This window comes from Herpailurus yagouaroundi, unplaced genomic scaffold (assembly GCF_014898765.1).
Source record: "Herpailurus yagouaroundi ecotype Mexico unplaced genomic scaffold, PumYag 166, whole genome shotgun sequence".
In the NCBI taxonomy this organism is placed as follows: domain Eukaryota; kingdom Metazoa; phylum Chordata; class Mammalia; order Carnivora; family Felidae; genus Herpailurus; species Herpailurus yagouaroundi.
This window is the reverse complement of record NW_024412407.1, coordinates 25,142,624-25,170,169: the sequence shown is the minus strand read 5'-3', so window position 1 is coordinate 25,170,169 and position 27,546 is coordinate 25,142,624. Positions and strand designations below refer to the sequence as shown.

General features: G+C 38.1%; 1 long non-coding RNA gene across 1 annotated transcript; it reads right to left on the bottom strand.

The window, feature by feature from the left end:
- Positions 1–250: 250 nt before the first annotated feature.
- On the bottom strand, positions 251–16,753 carry LOC121039082 (uncharacterized). The gene is made up of 3 exons (XR_005794612.1): positions 16,633–16,753; positions 16,337–16,340; positions 251–260 (listed from the first exon to the last, which is right to left on the bottom strand). It is a non-coding gene; the product is annotated as an uncharacterized LOC121039082 (long non-coding RNA).
- Between the last annotated feature and the right edge of the window lie 10,793 nt (positions 16,754–27,546).

Here is a 27,546-nt window from a genome sequence, read left to right as displayed (position 1 = left end):
GGGTCCCTGTTCCTAGGGTGCTTGGCAAGCACCTTCTCTACCCCTCAAGACCTTCCTCCCTCCCAAGGACAGTCCAAGAGCCCATTAAGCTCAGGACCACGTCTCCACCCTTTCTATTCTCCTCAATATGGCTTTTTCTCTGCATTTAGCTGTGGAGAGTCTGTTCTGCCATTCTTAGGGTCATTTTCTGGGTTGGACATAGGTGTTATCTAGGTGTATTCATGGGATAAGGTGAATTTAGCATCTTCCTGCTCTTCCAACTTCCCTGGAAGTCCATTTTACCTATTTTGTTATTCAACTATAATTAATACGGATTTACTTAAAATACTTAACCAATTATCTTAGATTCATTTGTTAAAAAAATCCATTTATCATCTGCTAACTTAAAATGCCATTTTATATATATTTAGTATATAGTATGGACCTTTGATGGGATTTTTTACAAAATTTCTCTTCTTTTTAACTAATCTGTCCTGTTTTATTTTTATTCTATTTTCAATATAGTTGTTTTTAGTATCTTTTAATATTTAGTTAAGTCTTGCTTCATTAGTTACCTTTCCTAAAAAATACATACTGTTCTGCTTATTGATGAATGATGGAGTAATTTTAAGTTTCAAGAATTGGGAATTTTAATTGATACATTTATTAAATACAAAAATTAATTTTGAGAGTTTGATATGAGAGTTTGATAATGAAAATACATTACTGAGCCTTTCTTCTGGGATATGGTAGAAATTTCTAATAGTGTCTTCTTTCATGACATATAGTTTTATACTGTTATTCCTATACCTGTATATTTCTTGTTGAGCTAATTCACATATTTAGCAGTTCTGTCTTCCCTTTGCAGTTTAACGAAATAGTCTTTGTTTTAGTATTTTCTTTCAATTATTCTTTATGACCTCCTTTTATTTTATATATGTATTTGTATAATGTCTTGCTGATTTTTTAACTTTTAATCTTTTTATTTCACTAAGAATAGGTGAATCTCTTAAACACATAGCATAAAGATGCATTACCTTGATTTATCAAACTCATCTAAAGATCTTTATTCTTTCATACAAAATACAATTGGTCTATATTTATCATTATTATTGACATTTACCATACTTTGTCATCATATACACTATATTTTTAAATTTTGCTGATTAATGTATGTTTATCTTTGTAAATAGATTGTTTTTTCTGCATTTATTTAAAATTCTATTATTTTAAGAGGCATAAATTATGTGTCTGTTAGCGGTTTATTAATATTAATAAAAATATTAACTGTAATTTTCCATTCAATCTAACATAAAAAATGATAACTTTTAATGTCTCTTAAGGTATTTTTAATTTATTTTTAAGATACATAATGAAACACAATTTTGCTTTTATCTGAATTTAGAGTCATGCGCTTCTCTTTGTGTGCATATACCAGTATTAGAATAAGATTGTTATTCATTAAAATTTACACATTATACTCACTGCTTTCTGAACAATTTTGATATTGTGACATTTAATTTTAAAGTCATGTATAAAATAATTATTAAAAATGAATCTATGTTTAGCTTTCTCATTACTTATTGCATGTTTTTAAGTTTTTCATTTTTTATTTTACCTTATCTCTGTTTTTTCAAAAGTCTTTAATTACAAATTATATAGAAGGCATTGTATCTTCCACGTTCTTGCATACCTGAGAATATATTTTCTTCAAATATGAAAATGAAATTTTTATCATCTTAATCTACAAAAGTTTCTCTGCATATAGTTACATTATCCTTATTAATATCATGAAGGAAAACTACATGCCATTATGATATATTCATAATGCTTGAAGAAATTTTCACAATCTTTGTATTTCAAATATTTCTTCTGGAAATGTTTAATGACATTCGTTTCTCCCAGTCATTTAACATTAAGTGTGGGCAACTTACACAATTGCTAACATGAGTCTTTTTTAGTTCAGAATACTTTCTCTAGTTATGTCTTTGTGACCAAAGGTTGTTGCTTCTTCTTCAAGTGGAGTACTTATACTTACATTCTTTTTCTCTGTTTTTCAAGTCTTTCACTTTCTCAGTACTTGCTTTTAACATTTTTACCTTCTTGTTCTGAGATGTAAGACTTTTTTTTCTCTTTCTTTCTTTCTTTCTTTCTTTCTTCTCTGAGATGTAATTTACAAATATGGAGGTCAAATGACAAATTACATTTTCTTATTTATCATTTCTATATTTTAATACCTCCAGTTATTGCATATTTGTTTCCTGGAGTTGTTTTCTATTTACATCTATTTGTAGTCCATCCTATTGACTTTTTATTTTGGGTTTTGTCTCAACCTTTTAATAGAATTATAGTGGCTATATCTTCTTAAATTTTGTTGAGTGTGCCAATTATTTTTGAAACTTTTTTTTTCTAATTTTTGTTTTTTTTGAAAAAATTTGTAATGCTTTTTTTATTTTTGAGAGAGATAGAGAGAGACAGAGGGCAAGCAGGGCAGTGGCAGAGAGAGAGGGAGGCACAGAATCTGAAGTATGCTCCAGGCTCTGAGCTGTCAGCACAGAGCCAGAAGAGGGGCTTGAACACACAAAACATGAGACCATGACCTGAACTGAAGTCAGATGCTTAACTGACTGAGCCACTCAGACACCCCTCTAATTTTCAATATAAACCTATTTTTTGAGATTTCAGTTTCTTAGTCCATTGTTTATTAGTCCATTATTTAAATACCTTTAAAAATATATATATATATAGGTATATATAATAGGTATTATATAAAATTATATTTTATATATTATATATATATATAAAGATATTATATATGTTATATATAATATATCTGTGTGTGTGCGTATTTTTTTACTTTGATTTTACTCAAATGAGGCAATGTGTTTCCAGACTTAATATTTACTAATGACATGAGTGAGGGTTACCTGAGGCTGAGAGATGACTGATACTATCTTATTATTTTTCTTAGCTGGGATTCAAGTTGAACAGCACCTACCTGATTCTTTACTTTTAGTAGATGTTAATATATTATTTCCTAACCAATGGAGCATTTAAAATGCTACACTACTAAGCTGGCACTGCCCTGGGGCTCCTTTTTATCTCTGTTTGACCTAATGTACTTTGGTCATAGAAACTATACCTCTTAAGCTGCAAACCATGCTTATTGTCAATTTATCACTCTCTTAGCTTTTGTAATTTTCTAAATCTGAATGCATGTAAATTTCTGAGATTGAAGAAAGTGGAAAGGGACAGTCTTTCTCTCAAAAGTAGCACCTTGTGAGCAGGCTTGAGTTGGCATAGGCTGTGGGCTCTGAGGTAATGGGAAATACAATATATCTTCTTAATTGTTTTCACGTAGTCCACTCAAAGACAAAGCCTGGAGAAGCATTTTCTAAATCAAACTTCATCTGCCTTACACTTGGGATTCCTTTCTTCTGGTATATGTTTATCTTCTTTTCTTTAGTATTAATGTTTATGAGCATTCCTTTTTTTATTGTCTCTAGGTTTTTTTTAAGTTGGAATTTGTGAAGATCTACATGTAGGACCAAATCCAAGATCAATATAATTATGTCCATGTTTTGATTTTTTAGAAGAATGTAATGCCTATGAGTCCTGTATTTGAGCTGTGTAAAATTACATGAATAGCAAAATTACATGACTATGTTGTTGATAATTTCTAAATCTACGAGCAAGTATCAACTAATGATTTGTTAATAAGCAATAGCAAATATTATAAGAATTAATATCTTAAAATATGTCCAACTTATTAATGTAAGTTTATATTTCATAACTTAACATAATACAAATCATTATAATAATAGCCAAAATGGCATCAGCGATTGTGATCCCAAACTTAGAGACTCACAGATGCCTACAAAAATCAAATACTGTTGAAATGGTTTCCTATGCTCTACCCCCTGCCAATCAATGCTTGACCTTCTAGCTTTAGTACTAGTTGGATTTAAATTCTTCTAGGGATTTGTTCATCCTAATTCTGATTTCTGCTAAAGCACCTGGGTTAAAGCACTTAAAGCCATCACCATGTATTTACATCTTGGTCTTAAGGGAATGTAGGTATGAGAAAAAGTAGAAAGGGAAAGATTGGGGAGCGAGGCTATATCACCAGGGTAAAAAGATGATGCCACTCTTGGAGAAAAAAAATCAGAGCATAGAGAAGACAAATGATGAGTACTAAAAGCAAGCTTTGCCCACATTAACTTTGCTTAGTTAACCTTTACCTGACTATCTGTTAGTCCATAAATGACCTCTAATCCACTGTAAGTCATGATGAGTCTATTGATACATAGGGGTGGAGTATTTAATCAAACAATGTCTAGGAGTTGGAATTCATTGACTATGTGCAGTTGTTGAGGATGATTTTGAGGTTTTGAGATGTTCTATTTGTCACAGGTTTCAACATAGTTTTTATTTCTCTGAATGTGAAAATAAATTTAAAAAAAATTCATTAAAATAGAGCTCTACAGTGGCACCTGTGTGGCTCAGGTTGTTAAGCATCTGACTCTTGATTTGGACTCCGGTCACGATCTCATGTTCTTAAGATTGAGCCCCATGTCAGACTGCGCTGACAGTGTAAAGCCTGCTGGAGATTCTCTCTCTCTTTCTCTCTCTGCACCTCCCCTACTCGTGCTTTCTCTTTCTCTTAAAATAAATACACTTTAAAAAAAGCTCTACAAGGATAGGGAATTTGTATTTTTCCCTTCTGCTTTCCTGGCATTTAGGAGGGTGTTTGGCACATAACAGTTGTTCAGTAAATATTTGTTGATTGAATAAGTGGATGAACGTATGATAAGTGAATTAAGTAGGCAATCATCAAAGGGCAGTAGCAAGGCTGTGGGACTTCAGCAAATGTTGCCTGGTGTAATGAATAGAGCCCTGGAAGAGACATCAGAAATGGCTTCTCCTTTCTTGCATGGGACTAAATTGCTGCATAACATTTAGACCAACACCTCTAGCCCTGATCATTGTTCCTCTAAACCTAAATTTTCTTTTTTATAATCTGAGTGTTGAGAGGGTTTCTGATGAATATAGTCAATATAAATTTCCAATTATTTATAATACTTATTTTTCCATTTATTTACTCTCATACTTAATGCATCATATCAGGCGGAAAGTATCTGTTTCTCTCTTCCAGTAGATCTGTTAACCTCAGGGCAGATGCAGTACAAAGCAGTGGGAGGGGGGCACGTAGTCTCACTGGACCGCTGCTGCTCTTGCTTTGTGTTATCATGTGGCGTCACCTTTGACAGCTGATACCAGTCTGCCCAGTGATGATGCTCCCCTAATCCACATAGTTAGGCCCTCTGCAGTGGTTCCACAGGGAGGGAGGATAATCATAATCACTTGACTCATCTTGGGCAGCTCATAGGTTTCAATAGTTAGTGCTCAACTCTTTATATCCTAAGCCCAACTGTCTGCCAGGGTGGCCAGTTAGCATGAGGACATGATTTGTTACAGTGTTTACAGTTTTTCTGAACCAGAACCACCACTACTTTCCCTTTGTAGGGCTCACACCTACAGAGGATGGACTGATTTTCTTTTAGGCCTTCAGAACACAAATGGTCTGATCATCTTTTCTGTTGACTATAAGACACACCAGCATTTGAAATATTTCAGTTTAAATTTTCATACATTTAAGTATTGCCCTCCTGCTTTTCTCTAGGCCAGGTCTTTTTATACATGCTTTCATTGGCCCAGAGGCATGTCAGATAGTCCAGAAAGCTACACATAAGTCCCTTGGTATCAAGGCCTGATAGTTACTTTTATTTGGGAAGTGGGGGATAGTAACTGAGATCAACTCTGATTAGCTATCTGGGATCAGCTTGAAGCATATTAGTTCAAAGGGGGTAATTATATTTTATACTCTGGCAAATATGATAACAAACCCTTTCTCCAGGCAATGGGGCACTTTGCCAAACTTCTAAGAAAAATGTCTCTTGATGCTTCCAGAGATTCCAAAACCCACCTTTTGGAAGGGAGCCAGCTTCTTTCCAAAGTGATTTACCATTTTAGGAATTAGAATGATAATACACAGTTAAATCCATCTCTGGGCAGTGTGGATGGAGAAAAACAAAGTAATGTCCACAACACTGTCAAGCTAGAATAGTATCTGATGTAATTTTGACTCTCATTGTCAAAGCCAATTTGAGGGAAAATTGTGAAAAAGACTGAGACCTATCATTGACACCTTACCCTGTACCTCATCGGCTTTTTCCATCCTATGATCCTGTGTCCTAAATTCCATTGCTCCAGCCCCAGAATCTCATGTGTGTGTTTCCCTTTTTCTGTCAGTGGGTTATCAAGTAATTCCTGCTAAAGCTTCAACTAGTAGCTAAGGTATTGTTCACTGGAATATATCATGGCAAAAAATCTATATAAGGAGAATTTGCATTCCTTAGTCTTTTGATAGATCATGGTTATAATATGTTTGGGAAAAGTGTCACCTAATATTTCTAGTCGACTCATCCACAGAAACACTACTAAAGGGACCTTTGGGAATGTCGGGATTCCAGCTCAGCCCGGTAGCCTTGTGATTAGGGATTCTGTGACCATCTGGTCATAGCCTGCCTGGTTTTATTGATAACCTTTCTGATCCTCGTTCTTCCCACAGGATATGAAATATTATGCTGGAAATTCTATCATAAAGCCTTTTGTGTGTGTGCATGTGTGGGGGTTGGGGTGGAGATAGAAAGTTTGACACTTCCGTGACCACGTTCCCTCCCACTCTTATAGAGGCCTGCTCAGTCTCATCACATTTGTTTCCACACCACCACTGAGGCAGTAAATCCAATGAAGAATTGGGAGCTCCTTCAGAAAGAATATTTCACCAAAGCAAAATATTATCATCTATATTATGCTGTTTTACCTTACCAATGCGCATGCTTTTCACTGCCTCACCTAATAGCCATTGTAAAATTAAAAACAGAAGCATACCCAACTGAAACTCACTCACATGGTCAATGCTATGTCAACTAGGTTGGCCATAATGATAGAACCTCCAGGGGTGGCAAGCTTCTCATGACAGAAAAACTATGGTACTACGGCCAGAATTTAGTACTAGAAATGCTCTTAAATGCAAGCACTTTGACCAGCTCTTCAAATGTAGCGTATGTGGGGAGAGTGGGAGGAATGCTTTTAAATATGGCATTGCATTTTAAGAGATACCCTCTGCCCCCGCCCATTAACTGATTTAACAAAATTTGCAGAGGATGAAAGTCATAGATCTTATTTTAAGTATGATTTGCCACATAACTTCAAGCTCTACATGCTTGAGCTGTCAGTTTTGAAATCACTTAGGTCAGTTTATAGTAGGTTAGAAGTGAGAGAGGGGGAAAAAGTAAATGACAGTACCCCAAATTGCAACCTAGTTGTACAATGTTCCATTCTTATTTTCACTTAAACTTGTGGGATATTTGGGTAGGCTATATTTAAAATCTGTATCTCTAGCAGACACTCCAAGCCTTGACTAGTTTTTATTAGTAATGTAGAACTGTTTTCTTTTTTTGGAGGGGTGAAATAATTGCATAGAGTTTCTTCAATTATATTGTACCATATGTTGTAAGATAAGTTACATGAGCATATGTATTTCATTATGAATATGAGCATATCAAGAAGAGAACACAGGATATTTGGACACTTTCACTGTATGCCATCTCTTCTCCAACCCCATCAAAACCTCTGAAGTCTCAGGAAATTTGGATGCTAATCACCTGTGAATCTTCTCACATAAAATTTCCAGTAGTTCCTGAAGTTAATACAACCAAAAATGCCAATAGAACAGACTTTGCTATATTACAGAACATCTGGTTCTGATCCTGGCAAGAGAAAATGAAAAGTAATGGAAACCAATATTTTGCCAGGATATGTTTTTTTTCAAGGTTCTTTTTTAGAAATGGGCAGGGATTCAATGGGCATCAATTCCAGGAATTGCTCGTTCCCTCCCCATTTTTGTGTCTATAGCTCTTTCAATTATGCACACACCCAGATTTATATGCAGCCATATCTTCTTTTATTTGTAAAGCAAATCTTCACTTCACTAGAAATTTCTGATCTATAAGGTGGTACACTTGCAATAGAGTCAACATGATAAATCTTTCAAGCAACAGGATTAGAGCTACTAATTAGAATGTGTTTTGCATTTACTATTTAAAAAACAAGTGGTGGGTGTTCACGATATGTCAGTGACATTGGCCTCTTTTATTATATTCATATTTCTCAAAGCTTACAAATCCACAAGAGATCTCATGTTTCACAGAAACAATACAGTTCTAAAGACAAAATATGTTACTATTTTTGCTGTTAAAAAAGGAATTTTTTTAAGTGTTGCATTTAAAACCAAGAAAATAATAAATATGTTGATATATATACACACACATTTATATACGAATATATGTATCCATATGTAACAAATATAATTTTACTTCATATAGAAGAAAACCTCGCTCTCTTTGGGATCCTTTAATGAAAAGGAATGAATTCGTCCATGGATTTAATATTACGGAAATATTTATCAATAAGCCACATTCCTAGAAAAGTATGAAGAGGTGTAACAAGGCATAATAAGGTGTTTGTCTAAGGATGATTTACATTTCATTTTATTTGAAATTAAAGCCAAAGAATGGTCAGATGTTTGTGACTCTGCTAGAAAAAGGAGAGAACATTTTCATTTTTCCATCTCTGTCTACCCCCTCCTGCCCTGTAATCAAAGTAGATTTCTCATAAAAAGTGGAATTTTAGATGCTTTGGGCAGAGAAAGATAGCTCAGTGGAAACAAAGAGATGATGTGAAAGAAACTGTGGAGGACATATGGGGGAAACAGGGATGGGGAGAAGCCAGGAATTCAGAAAATTAGACCTGAGTCCTTTTAAAGCAACCGAGGCATTGCAAATATTCTGTGGTTAAGCTGATGTCCTAGTCCCATCACATTTATATAAAGTCATTGTTTCATGATTCGTGGTCCTGAAGATTTTGGGCATAAAGATTCAATCCAATAAATTAAAAAAGCATTTCTCTGTGGTATTTTTATGCAACTTCTAGTTTTAAAAGAACGGATCTGCTCGAATGAGAGTAAAATGTTGGAAAAATGAAAGACGTGGGGTCTTTTCGAGTTTTCTTAGAGTATTGGTATGAGGCCGTGACGCACGCCCTCCTCTGAGGTTCTCAGCCTCCGGTGAGTGAAATGGATCTGTGCTACAGTCCACAGTGCTCTGCCTCTTTCTTCCCAAAGCTCCCGTGCTTTCAAGGGCAAACGCGATTCTGTTTTTCATATCGGCAAATTCCCTGGGAAAGAGGAGAAATTTGCGCTAAATCCTTCAAAACATTAAGTCCTGTGTAACCAAAATTAAACCTGCACAAAATATTTTTCAAAGTTTTCAGCACTCCCTGTTATCCTTCCATATGCTCACTGTTTGTTTTTCATGCTGAACAAATAAAAAGGGGAAACTCGTGTGAAGAGAAGTATGTTAGAGTTACTTTAGCGAAGTACTGCCTAGCTCTCAAAGCCGTTCCCAGTCCTGGTGCAAGACTGGAAGGAAAATTTAATTAATACGTATATTTAATACCATGGCATGAAAAACATACGCACCCCGGAAGGCTCAGCCCGGCCATGCTCTGTCAGGTAAATACATGTTTTGATCCATGTCCAAACCCCAAATAAAATTTTGAAACCATTTGGGAAGGTCTCGAGTAAATGTTCTTGATATTTAAAATATGCTCTGCCTTACCATATGTTTGAAGAATTATGAATATTGGCCAGTTTCTCTTTGTGAACAGTTGCAGTGCTAGCACTGACTTTTAGAAATTCCTCACTACAGGAGAGTGTCTCAGGGATCATGTGAATTTTGTGCGTATGAACTATCTGAATTTTTAAGTTTTAAGGGATTAGTGGTTAGGGCAGTGGGGTTGATTTAAATTTAAGGGCTTGGAGCCACAGTTAGTTGCAGAGAGAGAAGGTGTGTTCTCTTGGAAAGTGCCACACCATAAGCGCTTGGCCGCAGCCACACAGGGTCCCTTTCCTTTGTGAACACCGTGGCCAGCTCTTGGGTACCTGGACCACTGGCGAATAGTTTGAAGAGAAAGTGCTGTGACACATATGTAGTGAGGAGGGAGCAGTGTGACCAGAGACCACAGTGGCAGCTGAAAGCCACCAGCATGATGTCCTAAGAAGAGCCAAGTGCAGGGTGCAATGGAGAACAGAATAAGAGCTTTAGAACCAAATGGACTGCTTTTATATTCTGTCTTTCTTCCTACCTAGTAGCTCTGAGTAAGCTGCCTAACTCCTCAGAGCTTCAGGTTCATCATCTGTAAAATGGGAGTAGTAAAATCTATATGGGGTAATATTAAGGATGAATGAATTAACAAGTAAATGTGTCTAGCACATATTAGTCTTTCAATCAAATCTCTCCTCCCTCAGCCTGCTCTTCTGCCGCGATCTTATTCATCCTCGCGATTTAAACTGAGATATACGCTGGTAACTTCCAAATCTATAATGCGACCCAGACTTCACTTCAGTGTTTCGGGCTCCTAAAGCCGGGGCCCCTACCCTCCCTATTATCTCTCCATTGAGCTAACACAATAGTTCTGTCAACGGCGTCCCTACCTTACCCCCTCACATGCATTTCCCACACTTCTGGCAAAATGATCTCTTTGAAATACAAACCTAATAGCTCTTTCTCTTTTGAAACACATTCAATCCTGCCCCGTCATCTACTGCAGGGATCTACAATTTATGGCCCAGGGGTCACAAAACAAGAGTGTACAGTAAGACTCTGTGTGATCTGTAAAGCCTAAAATATTTACTGTCTGGACCTTGACAGAAAATGTTTGCCAAACAGGATGCACCCTAAGTCCAGATTTGCACACAGCTCTCCTGAATCTTCTCGTGCCTCTCCCTGCCTTTAGCCACACTGACCCACTTATATGTTGTTTGGTCATAGAAAATCTGTAATTACATGCCTCTAGGCTGTGGCACATCAGTGGCCTCTGTCACAAATGCTTTTTGTCTTCAGCGGGATAACGCCTGCTCATTCTTTAATTTTCACATTTGCTCTCTCCTCCACCGGGAAGCCTACCTCACCCGTATTAACCAAGCAGAGTCTGTTGTCCTTTCCTCTGTACTCCCATAATTTCTTATAAATATCCCTGATATCTCAACCCAAGTCATATTATTTTTCTCCTATGGGTCATACTTTCTGGCTTCTTTGCATGCCTGATAATATTTGACTGGATGCCAGACATTGTGAATTTAATCTTGTTAGGTATGGATATTTTTTGTATTGCTATAAATATTCTTGAGCTTTGTTCTGAGATACAATTAAATTACTTGGAAAGATTTTGACCCTTTTGGTACTTAGTTTTAAGCTTTGTTAAGCTAGACCAGACCAATCTTTAGTCTAGGGCTAATTTTGGTCCACTACGAGTAGTTAGCCTGATGTTGTGTGAATTATGAGGTTTTCCACTCTGGCTGCTGGGAAAACATATTATTCTCAGACCTATGTGAGCTTCAAGTGTTATTCCTTCTCATCTTTTCAGGTTGTTCTTTCCTTGACCTTCGATAGTTCCCTCATTTAACAGTGATGATCAGTCCTCAGCTAAAGATTGGCGGGGGGACAGTTTTGGGTCTCTAGCGCCCTCTCTGTATAGGTTTCTTCTTTCCTGTAGTCTACCATGAGAACTCTCAGCTCCCCCTCCTCACTTCAGAAGATCCACTGAGCTCCAGCTGGGTTCCTCTTCTCTGCACCATGGCCTGGAAACTCTCTCCAGGCAGTAAGCTGGGCAATCTTTCTTTTTGTTGTTTTTTGTTTGTTTTTGTTTTTGTTTTTGTTTTTGTTTTTGTTTTCTGGAAGTAGGTTCCACACCCAGTGAGGAGCCCAGCAGAAAACACAATACCAGTCTTTAGCACAGGATCCTGAGATCAAGACCTGAGCTGAGATCAAAAGCTGGAAGCTTAACTGACTGAGCAACCAAGGTGCCCCAAGCTGGGGCAATCTTACGGCTTACCTAGTTTTTGCTCATGTCTCAGAAATCACCGTCTTTTGTTACTTGATGTCTAATGTCTTAATAATCATTGATTTATAGATTTGTGCCTTTTAGAGTTATTTCAGCAGGAGGCTAAATTCCTGTTACTTTATTTTGATCAGAGATGGAAGTACCACATTATATTTTGATTATTGATTTATGACTGTGTTTCCCCTTACTTAACTGTGAGGTCCTTAGTAGTAAGGCTTTCTGGCACTTAGTACAGCATTGTGTTTTACACATAGTAGTTTCCTAATGCATTTTTTAAACAAATGACTAAGGCAAAAAAGAAGTGAGAGACAGAATCATATGGATCCTACACTGGCTGTAGGGATCCCTAGAACACCATTCTTGCCAGAGTTCTCTTCAAACCCAAGGCTGTGCTCTCTCCAATACTAACGTGTTTTTTTAAATTTTTTAAAGTTTATTTGTTTTTGAGAGAGAGAGAGAGAGAGAGAGAGAGAGAGAGAGAATATGAGTGGGGGAGGGGCAGAGAGAGGGAGACACAGAAGCCAAAGCAGGCTCCAGGCTCCCAGCTGTCAGCACATAGCCCCACGTGGTGATCAAACTCGTGAACTGCAAGATCATGACCTGAACCTAAGTCCAACGCTTAACTCACTGAGCCACCCAGGTGCCACTCCAATACTAATCTTAAAGGGAAGCTGCGTACAAAGTGGCAATCAATACATAATGTGTGTACTATTTATCACTGTTAATCAGAGCCCATGAAAAATATGGTATTATAATATGAAAATCAAACAATGTAGTTTGACTTAGTCTGATAATAATAAATAGTAAAGCTTCCTGAATTACAGAGGTTCTTTCATTGACAATAATTTGACCTTCTCTGGTTATAGTGCCATGTTGTGGGAAGACAATTATATGATGTTTAACCAAAGAAATGTTTCAGTAATTGCTTTCATTAAATGTTTTGTGTAGATTATTATAGTAGACATTATTACCTGACAATCTGACAAACCTGCACTCTTTAGTAGAAGAAAATGATATCGGGATTGACAATTATTAACATTAAATTCCTAGATTTACAAAAAGCTGTTAGTAGTGAAGATGGCTTAGAATACCATTGTGGATCGAAAAGTGTCCTCTCAAAATTCATACCTTTGGAGTTCTAACCTCCCAGTATCTCCAAATACATTTTTGGAATTAGGATTATTATAGATGTAATTATTAAGATGAAGTCATACTGGAGTAGGGTAGGCCCTACTCCAATGTGACTGATGCTGTTATCAAAAAGGGAACATTGTATACATACACATGAGAATAACAGTTGTAGATGAAGTCAGAGGTTAGGATGATGCTTTTATAAGCCAAGGAATGACACAGATTGCCAGAAAATCACTAGAAGATGGGCAAGAGGCATGGAACAGATCCTCCACACAGTCTTCAGAAGGAACCAACTCTGCTGATGCTGTGATTTTGGACTTTTAGCCTCTCAAACCGTGAGACAATACATTTCTCTTGATATAGCCACTTATTTTGTGGTACCCTGTTACATTGGACCTACCGAACTAATACACGTAGTATGTTATCTGAGTTAAGGTACCTTGATTACCTAGTACTCGCTAAACATAAGACATTGGGGGAAAAAAACAGTAAGGCATTGGAAATTAACATCTCTTGAGTATCTTCTCTGGTGATATTATCTCATTTAAATACCACATTTCCATAATGTAGTTCTTCTCATCCTTATTATACTCACAAGTAAGTTGAGATTTTGGCTAAATAGCCTGTCCAAGCTATAGGATCAGAATTCTAAACCCTATTTTGTCTGATCCAAAGCCTCTATTTTTTCTTTTATGCCACAATGCCCTGCAAAGATCAGACACTAAAGAAGCAGGAAACGTGGGTACAGAGGTCAGCTGATAAGCAATCTTGATTCCATCTGCAACCTTAATTCCCATTTGCCATAAAGATTAATATTCACAGGTTCTAGGGATTGGCATGTGAGCATCTTTTTGGGGGGATTACTCTGCCTATGTCAGCATCTAAGGCAGATTAGATAGGGCTCTCAAAAAGCACATACAGAAGAATCACAGCAGAATTCTTTAGGGTTTTGGAACAAAGCCATTTCATCTTTGTCAAATGTTTTTTGGCCTTCTGGGAAATAGCTAATGGATTGATTAACTACTGGACTGTGGTGGAGACTGACTTCTTAAACATGTAACATCAGGTAAAAATATGTTGGAAGACAGTTTTCCATGGGAGTATCATGTTTCCGCACATCCAGTTTTCAAGTCTATGTCCCGAACTATCTTTTTAGGGACATTTGCATAGAAAACAGCCTGGGAAATTAGAGATTATGTGTCTTGTCTGTGCAAAGGTTGGGCCGATTTGCTAATAGCCCCTGTAAAGGACTGAGGTTTCCTAAATGCAGGACTTCTCAGCTGTGACACAAATCCACTGTGTGTGCAGCATCACCTGGGCCCTCTGGGACTTTGGGGACAAAGGAGCCAATGTAGACATGAAGCTTTGTCTGTCTACTGTGTCATGAGTAATGAAGTCCTTTGTCTGTACCTCAGGAATTGTGTGTTTTCTGCCAGCATCTGTGGAACTGTAGCAGGCTAACTTGTTAACTTGTCAGAGGAGTAAAATCTCAGACCCTTCAAGGTTTGTGACAGTTTTGGTGACAAAAATAGAATGCTGACAGAGACATGGCTTTCTGGAAGAGGAAAGTGTTGTTTGTGGACTGAGTTAGGGGATCTGAAAAGCCTCCCCAGGGTCTAGAAGCAAATGCTCTCACCCAAGTGGTGGGCGAGATGGGAGAGTAAGGGTCCACTACTGTCTTACCTTTCCAGGAGCCTGAGCGCCAGTATGTAGGAAAGAAACAAGTTGTCTCAATCATGCACTTGTTTTTGTTCGCACTCCTCCAGGCAGGAGGAGGAAGAGTGAAGAAGTCTCTAATTTAGAGCTATGGGTGGAACAAAAGTGTTAGAAATTCACTTGGTTGAGGGGCGCCTGTGTGGCTCAGTAGGTTGAGCCTCTGACTCTTGATTTTAGCTCAGGTCATGATCCCAGAGTCACAGGATCCAGCCCCTATTCAGGATCCACACTGAGTGTGGAACCTGCTTAAGATTGTTTTCTCTCTCTCCCTCTGCTCCTCTCCCCAACTTGTTCTCTCTCTCTCTCTCTCTCTCTCTCTCTCTCTCTCTCAAATAAAAAAGAAAAAGAAATTCATTTGGTTGAGCCATGATATAGTCACTCAAAACCAGAAGTACCTTGCTTACCGGCACTGAGAATAAATGTGCCCTGCTTACTGGCATGGAGTCTCTCTCTCTCTCTCTCTCTCTCTCTCTCTCCCCCTCTTTCTTTCTCTCTCTCTTTCCATCTATCTCCAGCCCTGTTCCCTCATTCTGTCACTTTCACTAGACTCCAGCCTCAGCTATTTCCTGAGTATGCTGTGGAACATCAGAGAGAAGAAGGACTCCATCTTCTACGGCTAAGACTCTGTGACAAATGAGAGCTCAGTCTCCCACCCATATAGACGCAGGAAAGAAAGGGTGCCAGGATCCCACTGATGGATTTTGTGCAGCGGTCACAATGGAGGAGATAAGCTAACAAGATCTGTCAAGTGGGGTCCTTTGGCCAATTCGAAGTATTGTTTTTTGCTTGTGTAGATTGATGTGTTATATGCTGGCACTTCGTTGTCATATAAGAGCCAAAGGAAGTTATCCCAATTTGGGAAGAGCTCAGGAGAGAAGTAGTAGTAGGACAAATCTCACTGCCACTTGTAAAAAGAGGTAGCCTCCATGTGGAGACAGTCCTTGGGGTTTTAAACTGTGGCCTCCCTGACATGTCTACTAAATGTACGCCTTTGGAAAAGCAGCTATTAGCTTTCTGCTGAGTTGTCAAAATTTAATATCTTGTCCATGGAGGTCTTATGACTCTGTGACTTGACATCCCATTTTTGTGTGGGTTAATTCAGACTCAATGACTAACAAAGTGGAAAAGGCTCAGAAAGCTTTGTTTGTCAAAAGGGAATGTCATATGAAAGAACAGATCCTTCCTGGCCCCAGTGGTATCTCAGTTTTACATGAAAAATGGCAATTATCCTCTTGGGGGAAATTTTATCCCCACCTTCTCCACATGAAACTAAGTCATTGGCTCAATGGGGACCGTGATTCTTTTTTTTTTTTCCCAGAAAAGGATATTTTTTTTATTCAAGTAACTGCAAATAGGAAACCAGATTGGGGGGGGGGGGCCCAGGCTGGGACAAATAATGGCTACCTCCTCCTCGGCAGAACAGGGGGAAAAGGTGACCCCTACATGCTTGTCGGTCAATACAGTCCCCCCCACTCCTCACTCTGCTGCAGCATCCTAGGGGCAGGGCCCCTACCTTCCCTGGGACTGGGGTGGTCGGTAACCCAGCCTGCTCTGCCCCAGGCCCCTTCCCCTAAGAGCATCTTGGAGGAGGGGGATGTGGGCAGAACAGGAGGAGGTAATGAGGATGAACATTTGGCGCTGCTCACAGCAGCAATGACGGATGTCTAAGAATGGAAACATTGAACAAAAACAACACAACTATCCACAGGTAGTTTGTGAACAGGGGAAAGATGGAACCAGAACCTTAGGGGGTGGGAAGGAGCAGAAGGGTGGGACTGGGCAAGACTAGCTCCTTGTTATTAGTGCCCTGTGTGAGGAAAGGGGAAACTGAGGCCTAGGGTAGAAGTGGATAGGGTTGGGCAGTGGCTCCAGCCCACCTTAGGTGGCTACCGCAGGGAAGCTGGGCCTCCTGGATAAAGGGTGGCCTGGGGACCATGATTCTTAAAGTTTCTCCTAAATGCCTGGGCTTGGTTCATCAAGATTGACACTTTTTGAGGCTACTGATCAGCTAACTCAAGACACACCATATTAGCCCTTGAAACTAATCTGTGTCATGTCTTTGGCCTTTTAGACCATTTGCCATTTGACAATGATGTGCCATTTATGACAAAAACTACCTCCCTTAGCTCCTCTCCACCTAGTTCATACACTTTTACTATACAATTTAGTCATTGAATGTAGCCTCTAGGATTCCCAGAAAGGGATAATTCTCTTTCACCTGCTTCTGGGTGTTTTTCAGGATAAAAGTGGCTGGGGGTCAAATAGATTTATTGTAAAACTTCAGGATTCCATCTTGAACATTATTGGGGATGATGTGCCTTTCTTTTCTCTAACAGTAATCCCAGGCTAAACTAGGTGGCACATCGTCAGAGTGTAAGCCTGCCCAGAAGGCGGACTATAGGAATCAAGCTTAATTCTAGTTGTTTTATAAAAGTGCCCTTGATGTCTTGCACTTGACCCTTCTAGATGAAAAGACTGGGTACAAATAAAGTATGGCTGGGAACAAATGAAGTTATCACTCAGAAATGGGACACACTGATCAGCAAGGGAGGGAGAACAACAACCTGGACCTGGGGAAGGGACATTTTATACCCTGTGGAGTATGGGAGAGAGAGGGACATTGACTATCTTGGTGTCTTCCTCCAGAAGATTGACATCCTGGTGCAACTCTCCAGAACTGTTGCAAGTGCCTTAAACAATGAACTGACTGCTGGGTCTGTCATCCCTTTCTGGGTAGCTTTGACCATGAATTTATCAACGATCCCTTTAACCTTACTTTGAAGTCTATCAGAAGCAGCAGGGGATGACCTGAACTCTTGTGCCTCCCATACAAAACACTTATCAACACCTCCATCTGCTCCCTACCCTCATTCTCAGTCATTTAAAGGGGTAGAGTAATGCCACCTAGCTGTTGTCATAGACAAACAGGACATATTGGACTGGCTTCCCTCAAGCAGTTCCTCCAACAAGTACTGGGCCCAGTTATTCAAACTGAACTATAAATCATAAGACCCTGATAGCTAGACAAGAGGCCCCATAGGAGATACTGCCCACCAGTGTCACCAACTGATACGTCTCACTCAATCCCCATCATTTATAAATATTTTCCTTCTAGGAGTACCATGTGTACCTCAGAATTGTGCTTCTTTTTTAGAAGGCAGAGATTCATTTGCTTACCTCCTTAAAACACAAAAATCTACTATACGCGCAGCACACATTTGGGACCACCCCATATTGTTTTCTTGGGATTGACGCAAACATCAAACTGATACAAACAGACTACTTACTGTGCCATAAGTAGTAAAGTCCTGGCCCAAAAGTTCTTGTGTCTTCTGCCAGCATCTGTATGAAGCTCAGAGACTAACTCCTCAACCACAAGCAGGGTAAAACTTGGATCCTTCAAAGTTACTGACAAGCTACCATCATGAGCTGGGTATTACCACTCATTCTGTCTATGAAGTTGAATATGTACAACAGTAGTCAAATGAAAATAGTATCTATGGGAAAGTAATAAGCTGATGCAGGAGGTAAAAGTTAGTTACATGAGCCAATTACACCCTCAGCTTTTCTAGTGCTACCTTGCTTCTTCTTTTTTAATTAGTATGGCTTTCTGGAGAGTTTCCTATGATCAGTTGGCTGGGTGTAAAGAAAACTCAAGCCTAGTTTATTAGCTTTTCTTAATATGTTAACACAAGTTAAAGTGGACTGCTGTGGTATACAGCCCCATTCAGCATGACCCTGAAGTCTTCCCAGTGGGGAAGACTTCTTCACTTTGAAAGGAAGGAAGGATAATCCAAGGTCAGGTTCTACAGTGATTCCTGTTTAATGACTAATAGTCTGGCTGAGTTTTTAGTCCATATGTGGAAGATATTCTAAAAATAGAACCAGAGCATGACAGACATCCTATCTTGTATAATTGCTCAACAAAAGACCTGTATTGTGGAAGAGAACCTTAACAATCAGGCAGACAGATAATCTACTCTGTAAATGTACTACTTTTGTGGAAGTACTTTTCCAGTTAGCTCAGGGTTTAATCAATGGGTTAATGAAAAAGGGAACCATGGTGAGAGGGATAGAGATATTATTGAACAAACAACCTGCACCCCTTTAACTGTTTTAGTTTTCTCAGGCTGCTATAGAAAAATATCAGACTTAAACAACATTTATTTCTCACAGTTCTGGAAGCTGGAAGTCTGAGGTCAGGGTTCCAGTATTCCTGGTTTGTAGACAACCTTCTTCTCACTGTATCTTCACATTGCTGAGTTTTCTGATCTCTTCATTCCCCTTATATGAGCTCAGTCCCATTCCAGGAGTTCCAAACCCATGACCTCAATCAAATCAAATTATCTTTTAAAGGTCCCACCTCCAAACACCACTACATTGTGGATTAAAGCCTCAGTATATGAACTTGAGGGCCACAAACATTCAGCTCATAGCATTAACCAGGACTAACCTGGCCACTGCCAATACTCATTGCCTATTTTCCCCAATAGCAGGGACCAATATGAATTCATTATGGGACTGTATTTGCAAAGACCAGTTAGCTGCCAGATGACAGGTTAATGACGTTGAATTTCTTCCATCATAGAAGATGAAGTGACATGTGCTCATTGGATTAGATAATTATTTGAGACTTTGGTTGTACTCTCCTTTCTTGTCATATATGTTGATAATATTGTCAGTGGACTTCTTGCTTTCTCCATTATCATGGTAAACAACATAATGTGGCTTCAAATCAAATAAGACCTGATAATCATCAGGTTTAGTCATTTTACCATAGATGCCATCTCCAAGATATTCCTGGCCTTATAGAATATCCAGGATGACATGTTTCTCAAAAAATTATGTTATCTCCATGTAATTTCCCATAATTCTTTCCCTATACATCTTAATTTTATTGCATTCAAGAATCTGCCCTTTGTAGGTCAGTCAGTCATTATTTTTACAGTTAATTTGTGATGAAAATAGCTATTCAACAGTTAACAATGGTCTGCATATTTTATAGAAGATGCCAATAGCCTTAAATTCTCAGTAACTTTCAAAATCTCATCTCATTTTGTCTGCCTTATTTTAATTTTATCTAAGTGCCTTTCCAAACTTGCTCTTTTGTCATGCCATAATAAATTAAAAACTAATTTCTCCAAATAATTTTGTCTCAGTATGTTTAGTTAATTCAACAAGTATTTTTTGAGCTCTCACAATTTATACGGTGCTGCCTTAGGACTAAAAAAAAAAAAAAAAAAAAAAAAAAATAGAAAGATGCATGAGACAAAGTCCAGTCCTTAGAGCTTTAGCAATTACAGAAAGTTTCATCATTCATTCAGTAAAGGGTTTCCTAATACCTCTAAAATGTTTGAGTCTGAAGGAAATGATAAAAGATCCAGAGGTGGAATAACATTCTTTAGGGTAGCAAGATGACAATATCAGCCTATAGATACTCCAGTGTCTCCACCACTGAACCACCCACACACAGTTAAATATAAATCTGAAACTCTAGAGTCATATTTAGTTTAATTTGGGGTTCTTTATGTTTCTTACTGACAGCCTTATGAACTGTTTAGTTTCCACTCTGAAAAGTTTGAATGCTGGTGTCTCCAAAGACTTGAAATTTTTAACTTTGTATTTCTATTTTGTTTAGTAAGGACTTTGCATAAACTGTCATTTCAACTCTCTGCTCAAGAAAAGTAAGTTCCGTTATAACATTTCACCTAATTTTGGAAGACATTTTAAAAAACTAATCTCCAACAAGCAAGAAAATTATCATCTACTGCAGTATTAACTAGAATGAAGTTCAAAATAGTAAAACTTATTTCATAAACTGGCATTTTCTTTATAATTTTTCCCAATGATTTTCTTTCTTTTTTTTAAATGATTTATGTTAGAATTTCTAAAATTCTTCGCAAAAGTGATATAACTGCTGCACAGCTAGGTTATAATAACTGCACAGCAAGGATTTCCAAGGATCTTGCCCTTTGTTCCATATCTTTTTTAACTCACTGAGAGAAAGTTATTGTATAATAATTACACACCTTGTTATACCTTATTACTTTAGAATTGTACACTCTTCTCTGTTACCTTATTAGAAAAAAGAATGGGATGTAACTCTGGAGTAAAAGCAAGTATTGACAGGAATGAGCCATTAATAATTCCTGGCTCCAAACAGAAGCACTGATTATGATTAACATAATTATGTTAAGTTAATGAGAAAGAAAAATATAAGTAATATATTCAAGTCCCTGTAGATTTCTTTCTTCTTCTTCACTGAGATATAGAGACTTTTAATAGAAAAGAGTCGAGAAGTGTTAAGGAGAAAGAAGGAGAGACAGACAAACACAGAGGGAGAGAAGAAAGAAAAGGAGAGAGAGATGAGTTAGGGGAAGGACTTCATTTCTCTTTTGTATATAACTCACTATCAAAATTCTGGTTTTTCCCCAAGCAGAAGATCATAAAAATAATGTATACTATCCATGATCATCCTGTGCATACCTCAAATTTCAGTGTTTCTCTCTTCCACATTTCAGTGAACTAAAGAAGTGGTTAAAAGATGTCATCTCAACATCCATTACAGTAGTTCAGGAATTATTCAGCATGATGTGAATTTCAGATGAATCCTACCATGCAACTTCCGGTGGTCAATAAGCAGGACAAAACATGGTCATATACTTATTCAAATATTTACTGAATGCCCATTATGGGCCAGGCACTGGTCCAGCACAACACATTTATTGGTGAGAGGGATAGATATAAATCCATGCAATCATGAAGCATATAATCTGGGAAGAGATAGATGTGGCCAAGAAATTAAGGTGAAAAATGTCATGCAGAAATACAGGATGGGAGCAAGTAGTAGGGACCTAAAGTACTCTGGAGTGGGACAAACTGATCAGAGAAAGTGAAGAAAGTCATCCTGGTAGAAGAAAACTTTAAGCTAATTACTAGAGCCTTATAGAATTTAGTGAAAATGTTTGGGGATGGGAGAGAGGGGTTGATAGATAAGGAACAACAACTCCAGCAGAGAAAACATGTGCAAAGACCTGGGGGGTGGCGAAGAGTATACTGCAGTACATGAACTAATAGAGGGCTAATATGACTGGAACATTGAGAACAAGGGGGATTTGCCTTAAAGAAGTTCCTTAAATCCCTGTCCTAAGCCCTCTCATCTTCTCATTTTCTATTGTTTCTATAGCTTTGAGGGACCATGGCTTTTATTATGACCTACAAGAAAATGCTTTACAATTTTATTTCTGTAGATCAGACACCTCTAAACTCTGCATCGCTAACTACTACAGTCTACTCAAGGTCCTCACTTGATTGCGTCAAAGATACCTCAAATGCCATATATACAAAATCAGACTCATCATATTCCCTTGAAAATCATCCTCTTCTAATATTCTCTGTCTTTCCATTATCTTGTCCTATAAACCAGAAAATTATGAGTCATTTGGACAATTATCTCCATCTTCCTTCTCTACTATATTCAATCTATAATCAAACATGTTAATTTTACTTCTTACTTATCTCTTGATTTATCTCCATTTGTCTCCACCTCCCTCATCCCCACCTTAGTTTTCAGCAATCATCAGCTCACCTCTGAACTACTAAAGACCCCTCCCTAGTTTTCTTTCATCCATTTTTCTAGCAATGCCTTATTTTATTGAAACATTAAAATTATTCACTGCATTGTAGATTTCCTGCTTCTGCTTACCACCCTTACAAAAAAAAAAATAAAACATTGGACAATATGCATATTCACATGTTTTCTTGAGCTACTTATAGGGCAAATGTCATTGGACAAGCAACTAACCTGAAATTCAAGGAAGACAGGTGCCTGCGAAGAGAGATGTGATGTTAACACTGTTACTTGAGGCAGATGCCACAGAACAGTGTTAGGAATGATTGAGCTAAAATTTTTAAGAAATCAGTAAAAGCTGAGTGTGGGCTAATGAAAGGATAGAACTTCTAGGGGCATGAGAAGAGTCCAGAGGAAGCATCACCTGCAGTATTGTGGGGAGAGACAAACAACAGGCACTAAGAGAAACATCACCACCCCAATTTTATTTCCCATATTTTTTATTGAACAAAGGTCTTAAAACTGCTGTGACAAGGGCAACAAAAAATAACCCCTATAGGGCACTGTTAAAAATTCATTCCAAAAGTGAGTTGTGTTTTTATTCTTGGGAATGTGAGAGACCAGATATGTGATTATAACGGGCTTCTAGTTAAAATGAACTATCCCTGAATTGTGGATGGAATGCTCTAAAAATAAAGCTGACTATTCATAATCTTAAAAAAAAAAAACCAATACATTGCAGCTGGGGGAGGGCCATAGGAAAAGGCCCTTTACTTTTGCAGAGAGAGGGGTGTCAGGGATACATGCTGTACAAAGAAGTAAAGCTGAAAAGAAAGAGCTAGAACACCAAGAAGGCCACATAACCCAAGTCCAGGGTCAGAGTGCTTCCTAAAACTGAAGCTTAATCAGGAAAATAGAGAACAACTTCATACTCCCCCATATTCCCAGGCTAACAGGCATAGAGTAACAAGTAACAATAGTGTACTGTTGTAAGAGAGACAAGAACATTAAGAGAGATTGTCTCTGAGTGATAGAACAGAAGAGAGACTTACAACTAAGATTGGAACGGATAGTGAGAAAATTTCTCTGGTAAACCAGGTTCTGTCCTAAACACAAAGTATTGATAGAGGAATGTGAAGTTAGTGGGACACATAATAACCAAATATAATGTTTATATTTCAATAAAAAAACTGTGAGGTGTACAAAAAACCAAGGAGAAACAACACAATGGCAAAAGACAAAGAAATCTCTTTGATTTGAGCCAGATTCAGACACAATAGATATCAAGACAGGGACTTTAAAATAACTCTAGTTAATATTTTAAATGCTTTCATGGAAAAGGTGGAAAACAAATTAAATGAGATGCCATTTCAGCTTAGAGATAGAAACAATTAAAAAATCAAATTAAAATGTTATAAAAGAAAATACAACAGAGGTGAAAATTTCCTTTAATGAGCCCAGAAGTAGACTCAACAGAAAGAAAGAATAAGAGAAAAAGGTAGCAGAATTACATCCTTTGATGCAATCAATGCATTTGAGAATTTCTTCTACAATTACTAATAAAGAAGTTATTGCAACATTTAAGGAAGGAGCTGATAATCACTTGCACTCAGTAAGGGTGGTGGTGGAGATTTGAGTCTCCCTTTAAATCCACTGAGGGCATGGATAATGAAGCCATTTAATGAGATAAGAAATATTGAAGGAGGAGGAGGAGGCAGGACCTCCAGAATGCAGCAAAAAAACACTTCAGAGCCTCTTGCCAGAAAGACAACAATTTAAATGGAGAATTTTTTTTCAAAAAAAAAAATCATTAAGAGCCTCTGGAAATTGTCATAAAGGCATACAATAAATAGATAAACAATCATCTAAAACAATCTACTAATGGAGTGCCTGGTGGCTCAGTCAGTTAAGTGTCTGACTCTTGATTTCTGCTCAGGTCATAATCTCACTCTTTGTGAGTGCCAGGCCCTCTCTCTCTCTATATATCTCTCTTTGCCTCTCCCCCACCTCAAAATTAATAAATAAACTTTAAAACACACACACACAATCTACTAGCTCTTAGTGAGAAAATCAAGCATCTGTGACTTTTGAGTCTGTGGCTTTTGACACTCCCTTTAGAAGTCTCCCCAGTTCTATACTAGGGAAGTGCTACTCGAGGCATTCTAGTCCAGGCAGGTGCAGACAAGAAGATGGGACTCCTGGTCCTGCCATCCCCAAGTATGGAGCTACAGTTTTACCCTAGGAGGGTCAGGCCAACAGCAATTTTCATCCCCTACTCGCACCCCCAGCCTTGTGTTGCAGAAAGTCTTTTCTAGGAAAGTTTTGTAGAGGATTGGATCTCCCTTTCCCCATTCGGTCCCCACTCTAGATGAAAGCACTTCTCTGGGTGTGGCAGGCTGAAAATACTAGGCCACATTTGCTTCTACCTCAGCTTGTTCCAGTTCAATGCCAGGAGGGACAAGCCAAGAAAGCCAAGGGCAAGCTACCACTGTAGGTCCCATTCAGAGAGCAGAAGTGTAACTCCAGAAAAAGCATTCCTCCTTGTAGCTCTGATGCAGTGCTAGAAGGATTATGCCCAGTGGGAAAGGCAGGTTGTAAGACCAGTATTCTAAATCTCCACCTAAGGGAACCAACTTTATTTAGAATCCAGCAACATGTAAAAATAATTATATACTATGAGATTTATTCTGGAGTACAAGATTGGTACAACATACAAAAATCAAGGTAACATACTATAGCAATATAATAATGTATAATACCACCTAATCATCTCAATGGATGCAGGAAAAGCATTTGACAATACTCAATACACTTTCACAATTAAAACAGTCAAGTTTTTATTTTAATTCTTGTGTGGTGAACATGCAGTGTTATATTAGTTTCATGTGTACCATATAGCGATTTCACAATTCCATACATCACCAGTGCTCATCAGGACAAGTGCACTCCTTACTCCCCATCACCTATTTCACCCTTCCCTCCACCCACCTCCTCTATGGTAACAATCATAGTTCTCTATGGTTAAAAGACTGTTTCTTAAGTATAAATTTAAAAAAAAGAAATGTAGGGCCTGTGCATTTTAAATTACAAAACATTGGGGCACCCGGGTGGCTCAGTCATTTAAGTGTCTGACTCTTGATTTTGGCTCAGGTCATGATCTCACCCTTCGTGAAATCAAACCCTGTGTGGGGCTCTGCACTGACAGTGAGGAACCTGCTTACGATTCTCTCTCTCTCTCTCTCTCTCTCTCTCTCTCTCTCTCTCTCTCTGTCTCTCTCCCTCTCCCTCTGGCCCTCCCCTGCTCATGTATTCGCTGTCTCACAAAATAAATAAATAAACATTAAAAAAATAAACTACAAAACATTATGTAATGAAAGTAAAGAAAATCTAAACAAATGGAAAAATATCCTCAAATCTATCTACAGATTCAATGCCTATCAAAATCCCAGCTAACTTTTTTTGCAGAAATAGATGGTATGATTCTAAAATTCTTATGACAATTCCATAATTGCCAAAGCAATCTTTAAAAGGAAGCACCTTAAAGAAGCACTTTAAAGTTAGGAGCACCTGGGTGGCTCAGTTAGGTAAGCATCAGCTGTTGGTTTTGGCTCAGGTTATGATCTCATGGTTGGTGAGATCAAGCCCTGTGTCAGTCTCTGCGCTGACAACATGGAGACTACTTGGGATTCTCTCTCCCTCTCCCTCTCCCCCTTCCCTGCTTACTCTCTCTTTCAAAAAAATAAATAAATAAACATTAAGACAATTTTAAAAATAAAAAGAAGCACAAAGTTAAAGGACTCACACTTCCCGAATTCAGAACTTACTACAAATCTATAGTAATCAAAACAGTATGGTAGTGGCATGAGGACATATTAACCAATGGGATAGAATAGAGATCCCCAAAATAAACCTTTGCATATATAGCCAGTTGCTTTTTAACAAGGGTACTAAATTAGGTATTTAATGACTAAAGGAAAGTCATTTCAACAAATGGTGCAGGGAAAACTGGATATCCACATGCCAAAGAATGAGTTTCAACTTCTACCTTATACCATATACCCCAGTGAAACCAAAATGGATCACAGGTGTAAGCATAAGTGCTAAAACTTGGGGCGCCTGGGTGGCTCAGTCAGTTGAGCATCTGTAGGTGGCATGGAGCCTGCCAGGGATTCTCTCTCTCCCTCTATGCCCCTCCTCCCTCAAAATAAATAAATAAACTTGGATTTTAAAAAAGCTAAAACTTACATATAAGAATGTAAGAAAGTAGAGGAATAATATTTGTGACCTTGGGTTAGGCAATGATCCCTCAGGTATGACACCAAAATCACAAGGGAAAAAAAAAAAAGAAAAGAAAAGAAGAAAAGAAAAGAAAAATGTTGGACTACTTCAAAATTAAACCCTTCTGTTGTCAACTATACCATCAAAAAAAAAAAAAAAGAAAACAATCCACAAAATAGGAGAAAATATTTGCAAATTATATGTCTGATAAGAGGCTTATATAAAGTATATAAAGAACACATAATTCCACAATAAAAAGGCAAATAACCCAATTACAAATTTATTAAACCTGTTTCTAGCTTCTCTAAAGTTGATACTTTAATATCTTTCCTAAATGCATATGCTGGGCATGCCTTATTCTAAATAACTTGATAATGTGTGCCTGAGTCACTTGCCTCTCTTCATCACCACCCTCCCACCCCACCCCCACCCTCACTCCCCAACCCTGTCCCCAGAGGGCTTTTTCTCTCAGGAATGCACTTTCAAATACATACCAATCAATCTAGAGTCCACACTTTCAACTACTTCCTTTATCATATTCTCAGACTCTGAACCATTATCCCCCTACCCTAATCACCCTAGCCCTAGACAGCTAGAGACAGCCCCTATGCCCCAGAGCCTGCTGAAATTATTCAAACTAGCCAATCCTAAACTTGCTTGCCCTACCTCATCTGTTCCTTCTGGTGGAAACTGCAATAAATGGTTTTCTCTATTTCATGACTAACCTTGGTGTTTCCCCATGTGGCCCCTCCCAGCCTTTTCTTGGAGACTGTAAGTAATAAACTGTTTTTTCTTTCTTTCTTTCTTTCTTTCTTTCTTTCTTTCTTTCTTTCTTTCTTTCT